Source organism: Canis lupus, chromosome 33 (genome assembly GCF_048164855.1).
Source record: "Canis lupus baileyi chromosome 33, mCanLup2.hap1, whole genome shotgun sequence".
In the NCBI taxonomy this organism is placed as follows: Eukaryota; Metazoa; Chordata; class Mammalia; order Carnivora; family Canidae; genus Canis; species Canis lupus.
Window position 1 is genome coordinate 3,793,173 of NC_132870.1, and position 18,319 is coordinate 3,811,491.

The following is an 18,319-nucleotide window of genomic DNA, read 5'->3' on the forward strand; positions in this document are numbered from 1 at the left end:
GTGGTCAGGAACTCAGACTTTTAAATTTGGCCAACCAGGCTCTAATTCTACATCCGCTACTTACTAATTCTGTAACCATGAACAATTCCTCTTAATCTGTATTACCCTCAGCATGTTCCTTTGTAAAAATTGTTCATAGAATTATTGTAAACATTGACTAAAATGATACATGTTAACCCTCAGTGTTGTGCCTGGCATATAATGTTTTTATTTATTTTTTATTTTTTTAATTTACTTTTTAAGATTTTCTTTATTTATTCATGAGAGAGAGAGAGAGAGAGAGGCACAGACACAGGCAGAGGGAGAAGCAGGCTCCACGCAGGGAGCCCGATGTGGGACTCGATCCTGGGTTTCCAGGATCACACCCTGGGCCGAAGGCAGGCGCCAAACCGCTGAGCCACCCGGACTGCCCATATAATGTTTTTAATACATTTTAGCTATTTTCGAAATACTCCTACATTTTTGTGACTACCACGGCAACTTCTAAAAATACCCAATCCTCTTTCACCTAAAAAGAAACAAAAGAAATCAAAACTGGCCTTCAATCCTATGCTGCCTTCTGTTATCACTGTCTTCAATTTCCTTTTTTCATTCAAACCAACCCCAGGAGTCTGTCCCTATTGTCTCACCATTTTACCCTTTTTTATTCACTCTTTAAAGCATTGCAATTTGATCTTTCCCTTTAGTCCTCTAAAATACTCTTGGAAATATCAACAATGATATCCCAGTTCACAAATGCACCTATACTTCCCATCTTTATATTATTGCATTCAGTCTTGTGTATCATTCACTTTCTGCAATTTTCTAATCCCTGTCTTTCAAATCATTATGGTTTTCTGATTTCTCTGCTGTTCCCCCCCACCCCCCTCTCTCAGGCCTTTCCTCATCTGTCCATGCTGTAGATCTTATCTGTCCTCACTGCTCCTGTCTTGTCATGTATTGATGTGGTGGTTTTTTCAGTTGCAAGGTTTCAAACTGATATCCATATGCATATAAAGCTGTAACTACAACGTTTATTTTTTTCAAGCCTGAGAGTAGTATAGTTAACTGCCTGCTGTACATTTACATTCATATCAGTATGACCCACTTCTAAGTTCAGTATGTCCAAAAACACAGATTTCTTTTTCTATAAACATGATTCTTCTCCTTTATTTTTTTACACCATCCTTGGCTATGATCACTTAACCAATAGAGCTCTGAGTTATTCTTGACTCTTCTCTTTCCCTTACACTCCAAAAGCAGTGAATCTCCAAAGTCCAGCCAATTTTCACTCTTAAATATCTCACACTATTCTCTACTGTGAGGACACTCACCATAGAGGGCTCCTATTTAACCCTCACCATCTCCAGACTTTGCTGCAATAAAAGCCTCCAACTGAAAGCCTCTACACCTTCAATTTTGTCTACATCAAATCCAAACTCTATACAACGGCCAACAATATCTCTGTGTATATCTGAGTATGCTGCCCTTCTTGTGTAAGCCCCTCAAAAAGTCCTCAGCAAATGTATGTTAACCTCTAAGGCTTTTTCACTTGCCATAAAACATCCTCCGTGTTGGGGAAACTGTCTCCCTCTCTAGCCTCACTTTCTGCTCCTCTAAAATAATATTTTGCATTTCTGCAACACTGAACTGATGGTTGAGAAAGAAGGATCATCAAACTCTCTTTCCTCTCTGGGCTTTGCCCATGTTATCTTTTGTGACAGCCTTCCTCCAGCCCTCTACATAACCAGGTCCTTCTGCCTCAGTTAGCATCAGCTAAAGGGCTCTGCCCTGGAGGTCTCCACAGGCTCTCTTCTATGTTGCCTTCAACTATTGGATTTTCTGTTGCATTATTTATATGGCATAGTGTTTGGAAATGAGTTGGCATTTCATATGACTTAATTTGTGTATGTTTGTGTGTGGGGTTAGGGGGTGGGGGGAGGAATTATCTAAGGGTTTATTCAATACCTCATTGTTATTTAGGGGTTGCCTACAAGGTAAAGTCCTAAATGCTGGGGTTTACAGGGATCAATAAGACATAAATCTGCCTTTCAAGGACAGATGATCAAGTAGGAGCACTGTGGGAAACACAGAGTTAACTAGTTTACAAGCCAGAGCAAGGTAGAAAGTGCTAAATGCAGAAGAGCAGTGAAGATGAAGTATTAAAAGGGCTCATGTGAGTTAGTGATTGCTTCCATATAGTGTATTTTGCCAGATACTCGAAACATCCAAATATTTTGACATTGTATCAGTTTGATTCAAGAACTATGATTTATAATATTATTGCAACTAAAACTTCAGTGCAAATACAGCTTGTGCTGTACAACCCCACACCCATTGTTCGACTAGTTGTGTCTTGGACTGGTTTCTTTGCCACCTCTAGTTCCTTCCTGCTCTATAAACCCTTGTCCAGTAAGCACTGGCAAATCTTAAGTATTTCTTCAATTTTGCATTTTTCTCCAAGAATTTGAGAAAAGCAATAAGAAAACAAAAACATAAAGGCCATTTTCAACAGAGATAAGAAGTGACAGAATGAAAAAGAGAGGATGACTGGCAGTGGCAAAAATGGCCAGGAAAAGAATCACAATAATAATACAGTTCCATAAAATATGTAATGGAGGGACAATTGCCTCCATTTGACAGAAGAAGAAATTGAAGCTCACAGTTGTGGAATAACTTGCCTAAGTTCACATATCCAGTATCTTTAAAGCTAAACCTAGTACCACAAAGTAGAAAAAGAAAAGGAAGAAGGGGAAAAAAATATAAGAAAAGATTCATCAATGTCTCTAATCATGAGAAATCCTTCTTATGCAAAATGTTTAAAAAGTTTATAGGGGTGTTTAAAATAATTAACTTTATGTCTGATGCGTGTGTGCATATAAAATTAGAAATAGAAAAAATATAGGTTGTTCTAATTTAGGCATGACTTGGCAATTTCTGAGATTGATATTCAACTGCTCTTCCTCTACACGTGTAGAGTCTCCAACCTCCCTCACTCCAATCTTGGTCTAGCCCACCTTTACCATTGTCACCAGCATCACACTACCGTAAGCAAAATCTCATCAAGCCCGCTCTCTAGACTACTCCTTGTTTGTGAAGCTACAGTAATCTCCCATCTCTACGCCCTGGTTGCTGCCATTCCCTTGGCCTAAAATTCTGTTCTGTACACGGTTCACATTTGGACTCTAAATACCTTTTCCATTCTTGAGATCTAGATTACACATCAGTTTCTACAGAAGGACTTTCCTGATCTCTAACTGGAAATATTTCCTCTTTCCTATACACCTGGACCATAACAACAACAACTAACATTTGAATAGTGTAAAGACTGTAAGTTCAGGTAATGCTATAAAATACGGCTTACAAGTTATCTTGTGAACAGGCATCCTCAGATCCACTTTATGGTAAGAACTTGAGAGTCTGATTAGACATCGCAAGAGGTGTGCCTGTCATCGGGCTGTGCTCCCAAGGGGTAAGGAATCATCCAGGTTAACAGGTACACTCTGGAATTTCTTGCCAAGATATCCTGGAGCCCACCCACAGCTCAGGCCTGCTTGGCAAGGCCTGCTTGGGCCCTATTCCCTAGCTCTGTCCTCCTCAGGGCAGACAGGACACTTGGTATGTACAACTATTAGCCAGATGTGGCCCAGTGACAGCTATTTTCAAGGAGGATGAATTGGTCTTGGATATGGACTAGGAGTTCATACCTGTGAGTTGAGGTCTCTTATGTTTTAGATGGGAACGAAAGATGGAAAGTAAATGTGCTATTGACTGGTATCCAGAAGTCAATTTTCCCCATGCCTTTGTGCTCTAGAGGGAAATCTGAAGAGTGCAAGAATTCTTAATTGAACCAGACCTTCCAGGGTATTATAATGTGTATTTGTCAAGCTAGGATAGGGTAGATCATATTTTATTTAATGACTTGTTAATTTGTAATTTTCAATACAGAGACAGAACCAAGAATCAAGTGAGGTGTTTTATGTTCTACTGAGATGTTTCCACTACACCAGTGTTCCCAAACTTAACTGATCATAGGAATCATTAAGGTGCTGGAAGCTGGCTAAAGTGTAGCTTCCAAGTTCCTCCTTCAGAGAGTCCAACTTAGTGGTTTGGGTTAGTGCCCAAGAATTCCACAAAAGACTCCAGGAGAATTTTATGCTCAGGCAAGTCTGGGAAATACCATCCTACTCAATCAACAATCAACCGTTGATAATATTTATATGGTACAATAATCAGTGGTTGATTGTTGATAAATAATATTTATATGGTACAATAATCAGCTTTGTACTATAATCAACCATTGTACCATTTAGATGGTGCATATAATAAACCTTAAGTGTAAGCATTTGGATGCATGATTTATATCTCCTAATAGATATTTATCTCCCTGACTGAAGGAACAATTTCATGTACAACTTTTTATCTTGTATCTCCCATAGTACTTTTTACACTGTAGGGATAGTAAACATTTGTTGGATAAAAGATTAATGCTTGGAATCCTTTTGTATTGTATCTCTTAATAGCGTATATGAAAGTGGTATAGTTTTTATGTCTTCTCATCATAGAGCGGCTATGAAAATTAAGAAGGTTGTCCTTCACCTGGGTGGCTCAGTGGTTGAGCATCTGCCTTCAGCTCAGGGTGTGATCCTGGAGTCCTGGGATCGAGTCCCAAATTGGGCTTCCTTCACGGAGCCTGCTTCTCCCTCTGCCTGTGTCTCTGCCTCTCTCTCTTCCATATAGTGTATTTTAATGAATAAATAATGAATGAATAAATAAATAAAATCTTTTTTTAAATCAATAAAATCTTTAAAAAAAGAAGGTTGTCCTTATTTATGTTATGTATTCCTTATACATATTTCTATTTAAGTTTCATATTATATCGAACGCCTTTTCCATTAGCTGTGAATTATTTGAAGTCAGGTGTTCCATTTTGATTTCCTCATGACCTCATGTGATGGTCATGGAGATGCACTGCTGAGATCCTTCTTTCATTAAGGACTTATTTTCCTATCTATTGAACTAATCACAGTCGGAACATAAAAGTCTGACCATTTCAGCTCATGGTGTAAGAATATCCATGGGCTACATACACTTCAGAGTTTTCCATGATGTTGACCGAAACTTTGTTAGGCCTGCACTGAAATTCAACTTCTCCCTCTACCCAATTCTTTTTCTTCCTCCTTCTTTCCAGCTATGTGGAGTCCTAGTAAACCATGTTTCAGCATCTGTCTCCAGAGAATCATGCCTGTGAATCTAGCCTGTTAGAGACTCAATAAATATTCCTAGAATATACGATAGATACATAATAACAATAATAACCAACATATAAAATGCTTGCTGTGTGCCAGGCACTATTCTAAGTACCTTGTACATATTATAATACATCACTGAGGCAAGTTCTATTAATATCCCCACTTTTCAGATGAGGAAACTGAGACACAAATAGGTTACATAACTTGTTTAGGGTCACATACCTGGGAAGTGGAGCGTACGTTTAGCCCAGGCAATCTGGTTTCAGAGCCTGAGTTCTTGATCACCAGACTGAAATGATTCTCCAAAGATATTTTATTAATATTCATTCACTGGATAAATGAATAAAAATACATTTCTGTGGTATAAGTAGTCAGTTCATATGCTGATGATTAATTTATGCTTTGGAGTATCTGGAAATAGAGATGTTATTACTAGAGTCTACAAAACTTGTTTTTATTCTACAGAACAAAGTTTAGAAAAATGAATAAGAGGGATTTTTAAATTTAGCTATGAGAAGACATTTATTCTTGATTTTTCCTCCCATATTTGGGAGAAAATTTGTGATTATTTTCATGTTCTGGCTTCATCATTTTATTATGTTAGCCAGTCTTTTGTGTAGGTCCCCTTTTTGAGAAATTATTTGGAAAAGACTAAATCATGGCCTGTGAGTTACTATTCTTAGCATGTGGGCTGACTTCTCTGCAGTCTGTGCTTCTCCTGGGCCCATGCTCCAACCTTAACTTGCATTGAAAGGATATAATAAGGTGGCTTTGGCAGTGGCACATGGGTCAAGCTGAAGTTAATTGAGGGGTGAAATTTGTTCCCATTTTCCATGTGTAGGTTGCTACCCAGGGCCACATTTGTGGCTCGCTTGCTACATAACCTCACTACTTCAGGCATGTGGCTCCTGCCTTATCCAAGTTCTTACAGGAATTGTATGTCCTGGTCAGAACATCTGGCTATCACTTGCCATTTGTATGTGGCTGCTGCTGTCTGCTTGGATGGTCACAGTTAAGGGAAACCTGTAATTAAATTATTATCAGCTGCCTATCATGCGTGGTGGAGATTGTACCTAGTTTTTACTGTATTTTGGAACTTTTGCTAAAGATATTCAACAAAGTGCCTTTGCCCCTCTATCTATGAACTGATCTTCTAGTTTCCATCCTGCTTTATATTTTCATTTGTCTGATGCTAAAATGACTGATCCCAGTTTTTCTTCTTTCTTCATATTCTTGTTTGTTAACTGATTCTATAGTCCATTGGGAGAGATTAATTCTGTCCTTATTTTATCTAAACCAATATCTCATGTCTGAGTCTCAGTTATATTGATCTTATTGTCACTGATCTTAGAGTGGCCTCTCAAGTTATTGCAAATTTAATCCATGCAGAAAATTGATCTAAAGACAGAAAACTCCTTTCTTGGATGATAGTTCACTATTAGGCCTGTATTATTTAAATAATGGTCCTACTGTTTCATTGATGTTGTCAAAACCCACGATAGTAAAACACAGAGGTAATTTCACTTCATTTTTCTCAAACCTTAGTACTAAATTATTTACTGGCAAATATTTATTGAATGGCTGCTATGTGCCAGGCACCCTTCTAGGAAGATCTAGGTTCCAGGTATGAACCTAGCCAAAACTCAGAATTACTCCATGAAGATGCTTACAGAAATATTATTCTTAATCACAAAAATGAATTAACAGAGGCTTAGAGAAGTTCTAATGAATTGTTCAAATTCATACTTCAGAATAGCACTGAGAATAAGATTTCAAACATCCTGTCCATCTTTCCACTAAGCACATTAAAGATTAGATACTAAGAGATTAAAACCATAAGGAGGGGGCACCTGGGTGGCTCAATCAGTTAAGTGTGGACTCTTGGTTTCCACTGAGGTCATGATCTCAGGGTCGTGAGATGGAGACCTGCATAGGGCTCCAGGCTCAGCCTGAGTCTGCTTGTCCCTCTCCCTCCCCGCCCACCCCTCCCAGTTGCTTGCACTCACTCTCTCACTCAAATAAATAAGTACATAAAATCTTTAAAAATAACAATAAAATAAAACCCATAGGGAAATGCACATTAGATACATATCATGTGGAGTTTCCTACATGAAACAAATCTGTTAAGAGGAATTCTAACATAACCACAAAGCAAGTGAACGTGTGGATCACTGTATTTTTTTTAAAGAGATATTCTAAATTCCATCCTTTTTTTTTTTTTTTTTTTCTGAAAATGTGATGAACCCATTGGAAAATTCCCCATTTCTACCATGCATCCATTAGTAGACACGCTGTCATTCAATTCACTTGGAAGGTCGTTTTTTATAATGCTTTCCTTGAAGTACCTTGACAAGTAAAAACTATAAGCTATTTCACATAAGGAGATGTACAGCTGGGAGAATCTAGCCCACTGGTATTTCTGGGATACTTACTTGAATGATACAGTAAATACAGTCAATGCATGGAGAGACACAATGTAAACTGTTACTTTGAAATGCTTGCTTTTGGCACAACTTCATCACAGGCGTTTTACAATTTACAAAGCAGTATGAAGTAATGTTGACAACTTCTGTGTTTACAAATTTACTGGTTCCTCTTTTCCTCAAGGCAGGGTTTTTCATTTTGACACCTTTTCAGATTTTCATCATTTCTTCCCAATATGTTTGCATCTATTACTCTTTACTATATTAGAATAGCTATTATTTTATCCCAAGCTGAATGGGCATAATTGAGGCTATGTGGCTTGCAAGAGGAAACATTTATTATCTAGGTCCTAGCAAGATGCAAGGTCCTAGCAAAATGCTTGGCTTCATTGCATTTAATGCATCAAAAGAAGGATTTTATTTTAGCAATGACTGAAGAGTGTGACAGCATATATTGTGACTTCAAATAATAATCTTCATCATTTTCAATGTGAAGGACTGACAGAACTTTGGAAAAGAGTTAGTTACCTTTAAGAAAGTAAGAGGTAATGAAAACAGATCTAAAACGGTTGCAGTGTTAAGAAATAACTTCTATGGCAATTTTTAAGATTCCTAAGATAAATATCTCTAGGATGGTTAAGATGTTGCCACACTGATGAAGGATTGAATATTAACTATTACATAATTATTATCCTTACAATAAAAAATATTAGCAAGAATAAATAGAGCTAACCTTTATTGTGGGTTTATTCTATGTCAGACAGTATTCTAAAAGCTTCATGTGGGTAGTCTCACTCTTCAAAACAACTTTTATGAGGCCTTCAGTATTCCCATTTTACAGATGTAAAAAGCAGAACACAGGAAGTTTAAGTAATTTGTCCCAAGAGATACAACTAACAAATGACAAAGTTTGGGGTTTAATTCAGCAGTTTGTGCTAATTAAGTGTTAACCACGGATTATTCATTGTGCTGTAGTTATGAATTGTTGCCCTCAGGGGTTTATATCACACTGCAGAGAAAAGACTGAAGGCAATGTAGAGCAGTGTTGATTGTACAGCAGTCACTAATGATTTCTAAATAAATTGAGAAATGTATCCCATTTGTGTATTGGATTGTCCAAGATTATTATTTTCTCTAAATTTACTATAGATTCCTGTAGATTATTTTGAAGAAAGACAAGTTAATTCTAAAATTTATATGGAGATGCAAAATATGTAGAATAATCAGTTTTAAAAATTAAAGACAGTGAAAAATTAAAGATAGTGAAACTATCTCAATTCAAGATTCAATATAAAGTTAGAAGAAAGAATATAGAGTGGTTTTGGAACACAGATTAAATTAATAAGTGAAATAGAATAGAAGATTTCAAAATAAATGCACATATAAAGGATCAATCGATTTTTTAAAAAATGCTAAGGGAATTTTAATTGGGAAAGAAAGCATTAACAAATGTTGCTGGAACAAATGGACATTTGTATGGAAAACTCCTGTCAGTCCTTACAGACACAAAAAATCATTTGAAATGGATCATAGACTTAAAAGTAAAATCCAGAATCATAAAGCTTCTAGAAGAAAACATAATATATTTGCAACTCCAGTGTAGACAAAAACTTCCTAGAGAAGACACAAGAAGTATATTTGTACTTCCTTTTCCATAAAAGGAAAAAATGTTATTTATTATTATTTATTTATTATTGAGCTTTACCACAATTAAAAATATTTCTTCATCACAATATGCCACTAAGTAAATGAATGCAAAAGCTGTCCTATTCTGAATGTGTAAAGAACTTCTCTAAATTGACAATAAATTTGAATAACCTAATTAAAAAATGAGCAGACTTGAACACACACTTCCCAAAGAAGATATTCGAATAGCCAATAAAGGGATGCAAAAGTGTTTACCCTCATCATTTGTCAAGGAAATGCAAATTCACAATGAGATACCACTTCATCTCCACTAGAATACCAACACTAAATGTTGTCACAGATGTGAGGGAGCTGGAACTTTCATACATTGATAGTGAGAGTATAAATTGGCTCAATATGTCTGCCCTATGATATCACAACCTTATACTTATGTACTTACTGAAGAGATATAAAACCATGTCTGCAAAGGATTCATACAAGAATATTCTTGTTCAAAATCGAAGCTCAAAATCAGGAAATAGCACAAATGTTCATCAAAATTCTTAATTTTTTATTACAATGCACTGTGGTTTCATTGAATCCATTACTGCCGAAGAGCTTAGTATAAAATACAAAATGGATGCCTGTTTATTTTTATTTTTTTTTTTTTATAATTTTTATTTATTTATTTATGATAGTCACACACAGAGAGAGAGAGAGAGGCAGAGACACAGGCAGAGGGAGAAGCAGGCTCCATGCACCGGGAGCCCGACGTGGGATTTGATCCTGGGTCTCCAGGATCGCGCCCTAGGCCAAAGGCAGGCGCTAAACCGCTGCGCCACCCAGGGATCCCTGGATGCCTGTTTAAAACAAAGAAATACTTGTAGATTTAAACTTACAATAGTTACAAGACTACTATAGCAAAAGAGCATGCTGTATCAACAATGTTCAATAGAAATTTGGGCAGTGTTGGAAATTCTATATTCACGCAGTCCAATACCAGAGGTCATTAGCTAAATATGGCCATTGTACACTTGGAATGGGGCTAGTTAATTAAGAATAAATTTCTAATTTTATTTAATTTTAATTAAAATTTAAATAATAATCATAGCTAATGTCTACCTATTACACATCACAACTCTCAACAACAGGGTTATTCCATGTTCATGTTGAGAAACTACTTGACCTGTTTCCTGCTGCTGACATTGGTGGTATTTGTGTCCGTGATCTATTCCTGCGTGAAGCTTACAAAGCACTTTAAAATGCTTCCCTTCATCGAGTCTTCATAGCCACCTTGGTATCTCCCAAGGTATTGGAGCCCTGGATGCCTTCCCCAGGGTCAGACAGCGAGTAAGAGCTTGAGCAGGGTTTTTTGATACGTGCTTTATTGAGATGCAATTCACGTATAGAACATTCACCTTTGTAAAGGTGGATGAAATTGTAAGGGTTTTTAGTACTTTCATGAAAAAAAAAAGTGTGTGTGTTCTTACACACACTTACAGGCTTCTTACAGGCTAGTTGAATGCACAGCTAACCTGTGTTTTTCCTTCGACCTCACCTACTGATGACCTGAGAGCTTCATGGCTAGGCTATGGTGTGGGCCAAAGAACAAATGGATAGATCCCTAAGTGGACCTCTGGTACAAGCATGTCAAATACTTTCCCCATTACCATCCAGGATCAGAAGGCATTAGGTGTCCCTGGTTGTTGGAGTTTCAGCTTAAACTCTTTTTCTGAGAGTGCTCAGTATGTTGTCCTTGAAAGGGAGCTATTTGCTATATTGCATGCAGAAAATATTGGAGTTCCTGGTTACTACTGGTCACCCTCTATATTTAACCATGATGTTGCCAAACATGCTTCTCATAAAATATCAGATGAAATCCTAGCACGAGCTAGAACTAGGTATAGAGGACATATAAGCCATCTTACTTCATTTTACGCATCTATTAATAACAATACTTACTTTCAAAAATTTAAAATTCAGGAAAAAATGCTAACCTGGGTGTATATCTGGACAATAGAAAGAATCTGGGACTGTCCCAGGAGAATTGAGATGTATAGCTACCTAAGAGATAAGATATCTTGCTTCAAATAAAATTCAATTGTGGAGAAGAATAAATAAAAGCATAAGGAATTTATAACAGAATAAAATTTCTAGAAAATTTAAAAAGCATGAAAGAGGTGAAAAGCAGTGGGGAGGCAAGATAGCAGAAGAGTAAGGGTCCTCAACTCACCTGGTCCCACCAACTTACCTAGATAACTTTCAAGTCATCCTGAACACCTATGAATTTGACCTGAGATGTAAAGAGAGAATAGCTGGAATGCTACAGAAAGAAGGGTTTTTGCTTCTGACAAGGTAGGAAGGTAGGGAAAAAATAAAATAAAATTAAAAATAAATAATAAAAAAATTATAAAATAAAATAAAATAAAATAAAATAAGATAAAATAAAATAAAAAAAAAACATGGCGGAGGGGAAGGGAACCATGATAAGCTGGGCAAAAGTGGAACCATGAAAGCCTCTGGGCCACAAAATCCCTGCCCTGCACAAGCAGGAACTTTAAAAATCCCTGGCTGAGTTTCCCTGACTGAAAAGTGCTTAGTAGGGAAATAGATTAGAATTGCAGGAGGGCCAGTGAAGCCTCAAGATTCCCAGAGACACCATATGAGTAGGGGTGCCCGGGAAAAAGCTCACTGAAAACCACAGTCCAATCTAAGTAAAGGTCTGGAACACCGCAACCCTCCAGGGCATTTGGGAGAAGCCAGCTGGTTATGTGTGCCAGCTCCAGAGCTCCTTTTATCCTAGAGCCAGGAGCGGGCACTGATCCCTTTGGGAGAGGTGGACCTCTAGAGGGTACAGGACAGTGAGAACTCTCCTGCTGCTGGGCACCCCCAGGCTGTGCAGATCAGTGCAGCTGCGCCTGCAACCCAGGAGCATCTAGTCAGTGTGGACTGGGAGATTGCTATTCAGTTCCCACAGGGAGTTCTGGGCTCCTGAGCTGGAAATTGGTCACCTCCATTTTTTTTCTCTTCTTTTGCCTTTCACCTGGGAGAGGTGGGAGCCTCTAGGGAACAAAGGCCTCACAGGATAAACAGCTCACACTAAGCTGGGCCACCTGGCAAAGGGGTGGGGCATCTCCGCCCAGGCACAGACACCTAAGCATCAGTGCAGCAGACCCTTCCCCCAGAAAAACTGCTGGAAGAACAAGTTTACTGAACAAGCAGCACTGGAAAGCTCCAGGACTGAGGGAAAATAGTATATAGAACTAGAGGTTTTTTGTTTTTTGTTTTTTTTCATTACAACCCATTTTTACATTAGGTTAAAATTTGCCAATATTTTTTCTCTTTTCCCCTCTTAACTACAATAGTTTACCAACTTTTTGTTTTTAAGCTTTTTCCTTTCCGACTTTCATATTTCTACAATTATTTGTCTTAGATATGTTTTTCACTTTTGGATTCCCTTCAATGTATTCAATTTAATTTTGGTAGATATATGAGATACGGGTTTTTGTTTTTTGTTCTTTTCTATCTCGTTTTGTTTTACAATGTTGGAAGTTAGTACCTTCTAACACATGGACCAAAACACACCCAGAACCAAGGGAAACACCCTGTTGGTTCATTTTGTAAGATTATATTCTCTCTTCATTCCCATTCTGCCCCCCTCTTCTATCTTGTTTATGTTTTTGTGGTCGATGTTGGGTCTATATATAAGTTATGCCGGTTTATACAAATTTGGAATTGAGCATCTTCTAACATACAGAACAAAACAGATTCAGAACCAAAAGGATTACCCTCTAGGTCTCTTCAGGAAGACTGTATTCTCTCTCCGCTACCACTTCCTCACCACCACCACCCCTTTTTTTCTTCTTTTTATTTTTACTATTTTGTTTTAAAACTTGTTTTTCACAGTAGTGGTCCTTTTGTCTTATTATGTTCTGTTCTTTTTCTTTTATTTTCTGGTGTCTGACCTCTTTGGAATTGTCTAGGGTGTATTTTACTTAGGTCATGCTTGATATTTTTGATCCAGCTCACTCATACAGCCACTCTGCACTGGACAAAATGACTAGAGGGAAGAATTCACCACAAAAGAAAGGACTAGAAACAGTAATCTCTGCTACAGAGTTACTGATGTAGATTTAAATATGAAGTCAGAAATTCAAATCAGAAGTGCAATTAAAAAGTCAGTGGTGGCCCTGGAAAAAAAAAAAAAAAGCATAAATGACTCTAGAGACTCTGTTGCACACCTGAAATCTAATCAGGCCAAAATTAAAAATACTTTAACTGAGATGCAGTCCAAACTGGATGCTCTAACTGCTAGGGTTAATGAGGTAGAAGAGAGAGTGAGTGACATAGAAGACAAGTTGATGGAAAGGAAGGAAGCTGAGGATAAAAGAGAAAAACAATTAAGAGCCCATGAGGAAAGGCTTAGGGAAATAAATGAAAGCTTGAGAAGGAAGAATATATGTCTAATTGGGATTCCAGAAGAGGCTGAGAGAGAGGACCACAAAGCATATTTGAACAAATCATAGCTGAAAATTTCACAAATCTGGAGAGGGAGACAGACATATCAGATCCAAGACATAAAGAGGACCCCCCAAAAAAATCAATAAAAAATGTCAATACCTCAACATTTAATAGTGGAACTTACAAATTTCAAAGATAAAGAGAAAAATCTTAAAGCAGCAAGAGAGAAGAGATTCTTAACTTACATAGGGAGAAATATCAGACTAACAGCAGACCTCTCCACAGAGACATGGCAAGCCACAAAGGGCTGGCAGGATATATTCAGGGTCCTAAATGGGAAGAACATGCAGCCAAGAATACTTTATCCAGCAAGGCTCTCATTCAGAATAGGAGAGATAAAGAGTCTCCAGGATAAATGGAAACTGAAAGAATATGTGACAACCAAACCAGCTCTGCAAGAAATATTAAGGGGGACCCTGTAAAAGAAAGAGGGAGCCCAAGAAACAATCCACAAAAATAGGGACTCTATAGGTAATACAATGACACTAAATTCATATCTTTCAATAGTTACTCTGAACATGAATGGGCTAAATGATCCCATCAAAAGACACAGGGTATCAGACTGGATAAAAAAGCAAGACCCATCTATTTGCTGTCTACAAGAGACTCATTTTAGACCTAAGGACACCTACAGCCTGAAAATGAAAGGGTGGAGAACCATTTACCATTCAAATGGTCCTCAAAAGAAAGCTGGGGTAACAATCCTCATAACAGGTAAATTAGAGTTTGTACCAAAGACTGTAGTAAAAGATGAAGAGGAACACTATATCATACTTAAAGGGTACATCCAACAAGAAGACCTAACAATTATGAATATTTATGCCCCTGATGTGGGAGCTGCCAAGTATATCGAACAATTAATAACCAAAGTAAAGAGATACTTAGATGATAATACACTAATAGGAGGAGAATTCGACATGACACTTTTAGCAAAAGAACAAAGAACATCAACAAAGAAACAAGGGCCTTGAATGAGACACTGGACCAAATAGATTTCACAGACATATACAGAACTTTCCACCTGAATGCAACTAAATACACATTTTTCTCAAGTGCATGTGGAACTTTCTCCAGAATAGACCAATACTGGGTCACAAATCAGGTCTCAACAGATACGAAAAGATTGGGACATATTTTCAGATCACAGTGCTTTGAAACTTGAACTCAATCACAAGAAGAAATTTGGGAGAAATTCAACACATTTCCTACTAGAAGATGAACGGGTCAACCAGGAAATTAGAGAAGAACTAAAAAGGTTCATGGAAAATAATGAAATTGAAAATACACCATTCAAAATCTTTGGATGCAGCAAAAGCAGTCCTGAGAGGGAAATACATAGCAATACAAGCATCCCTCAAAAAATTGGAAAAAAAACTCAAATACACAAGCTAACCTTGCACCTAAAGGGACTGTAGAAAGAACAGCAAGTAAAACCTACACCAAGCAGAAGAAGAGAGATAATAAATATCTGAGCAGAACTCAATGAAATAGAGACCTGAAGAACTGTAGAACAGATCAACAAAACCAGTTGGTTCTCTGAAAGAATTAATAAGATAGATAAACCCCTAGGCAGCCTTATTAAAAAGAAAAAAAGACTCAAATTAAGAAAATCATGAATCAAAGAGGAGAGATCACAGCCAATACCAATGAAATACAAACAATTTTAAGAATATTATGAGCAACTATATGTCAACAAATTAGGCAATCTAGAAGAAATGGACACATTTCTGGAAAACCACAAATTACCAAAACTGGAACAGGAAGAAATAGAAAACCTGAACAGGCCAATAACCAGGGAGGAAATTGAAGCAGTCATCAAAAACCTCCCAAGACACAAAAGTCCAGGGCCAGGTGGTTTCCCAGGGGAATTCTACCAAATGTTTAAAGAAGAAATAATACCTATTCTACTAAAGCTGTTTCAAATGATAGAAAGGGATGGATGGAATACTTCCAAACTCATTTGATGAGGCTAACATTACCTTGATTCCAAAACCAGCAAAGACCTCACCAAAAAGGAGAATTAGAGATCAATATCCCTGATGAACATGGATGCAAAAATTCTCACCAAGATACTAGCCAATAGGATCCAACAGTATGTTAAGAAGATTATTCACAAGGACAAAGTGGGATTATCCCCGGGATGCAAGGCTGGTTCAACATTTGAAAAACAATGAACATGACATATCACATCAATGAGAGAAAAAACAGGAACCATATGATCTCAATAGATGCAGAGAAAGCATTTGACAAAATACAACATCCATTCCTGATCAAAACTCTTTAAAGTGTAGGGATAGAAGGAACATTCCTCAATACAATAAAAGCCATCTATGAAAAGCCCACAGCAAATATCTTTCTCAATGGGAAAAAACTGAGAGTCCTTCCCCTAAGATCAGGAACATGACAGGAATGTCCACTCTCACCACTGTTATTCAACATAGTACTAGAAGTCCTAGCCTCAGCAATCAGATGACAAAAAGATATAAAAGGCATCTGAGTCAGAAAAGAAGAAGTCAAATCTCCCTCTTCGCAGATGACATGATACTGTATATTAAAAAAACCCAAAGACTTCACCCCAAGATTGCTAGAACTCATACAGCAATTCAACAATGTGGCAGGATTACAAAATCAATGCGCAGAAATCAGTGGCATTTCTGACAACCTACAGAATGGGAGAAGACATTTGCAAATGACATATCAGATAAAGGGCTAGTATTCAAGATCTATAAAGAACTTATGAAACTCAACAGCAAAGAAACAAACAATCCAATCATGAAATGGGCAAAAGACATGAAGAGAAATCTCACAGAGGAAGACATAGACATGGCCAACAAGCACATGAGAAAATGTTCCGCATCACTTGCCACCAGGGAAATACAAATCCAAACCACAATGAGGGCAGCCTGGGTGGCTCAGAGGTTTAGCACCTGCCTTCAGCCCAGGGCGTGATCCTGGAGACCCGGGATCGAGTCCCACGTCGGGCTCCCTGCATGGAGCCTGCTTCTTCCTCTGCCTGTGTCTCTGCCTCTCTTTCTCTCTGTGTCTTTCATGAATAAATAAAATCTTTAAAAAATATATTTTAAAAAACCCCACAATGAGATACCACCTCATACCAGTGAGAATGGCAAAAATTAGCAAGACAGGAAACAACAAATTTTGGAGAGGCTGTGGAGAAAGGGGAACCCTCTTGCACTGTTAGTGGGAATGCTGTATTTCCACTCTGGAAAACTGTGTGGAGGTTCCTCAAAAAATTAAAAATAAGGACTCCTGGGTGGCTCAGTAGTTCAGTGTCTGCCTTGGCTCAGGGTGTGATCCTGGGGTTCAGGGATTGAATCCCACACTGGCTCTCTCCATGGAACCTGCTTCTCCCTCTGCCTATGTCTCTGCCTCTCTCTTTCTGTGTCTTTCATGAATAAATAAATAAAATATTTTTAAAAAGACTTTAAAAATAGAGCTACCCTATGACCCAGAAATTGCACTACTGGGTATTTACCCCAAAGATACAGATGCAGTGAAATGCTGGGACATCTGCACCCCAATGTTCACAGCAGCAATGTCTACAATAACCAAACTGTGGAAGGAGCCTTGGTGTCCTTCAACAGATGAATGGATTAAGAAGATGTGGTCTATATATACAATGGAATATTACTTAGTCATCAGAAAGTACCAATACCCACCTTTTGCTTACTTGGATGGAACTGGAAGGTGTTATGCTGAGTTAAGTAAGTCAATTGGAGAAGGATAATCATCATTTGGTTTCACTCATACGAGGAATATAAGAAATAATGAAAGGGATTATAAGGGAAAGGAGGGGAACTGAGAGGGAAAAATTAGAGAGGGAGACAAACCATGAGAGACTCCTAACTCTGGGAAACGAACAAAGGTTTGTGGAAGGGGAAGTTTTTGGGGGGATGGGTTATATGGTGACAGGCACTGAGAAGGGCACTTGATGGGATGAGCACTGGGTGTTATATGTTGGCAAATTGAACTTAAATAAAATTCACCTATTTCAGGTGAAATGAACTTAAAATCATTGCATTTTGGGGAGATATCTGCTACTATATCATCTGTTCACTCAAAACAAAGTGAACAATTCAAATTTATGTGGAATTCACAGTTGAAAATAGTTTATTTTTTGTAAGACAACGGTTTCTATTAAAGTGTAGCCAAGTCTATTTCATCTGTGATTAAAGGCAAATTTTTGAAGTTTCTGGAAATGAGAGCAAAAAAGAAAGGATAAGAAATATTTCCACTTATAAATTCATAGTTTATTCCTGAAAAGTGTTCAACTTCTAAATTAAATACTTTGAATAAGAAGGAAATCTTTTAAGACATTTTAATGAGATAAGTGTACCCTCAGCTTCTTCAGTAATATGTAATGAAACAAGCAACTGATCCTGCAATAAAATAATAGCTGTCACATAAAACTGCCAATTAAATTGATATTTTGAGGTTTGGGTTATTTTAATCACACAGTCCAACTTACATAGTTACAAAATACATCTTCAGCAAGAATAT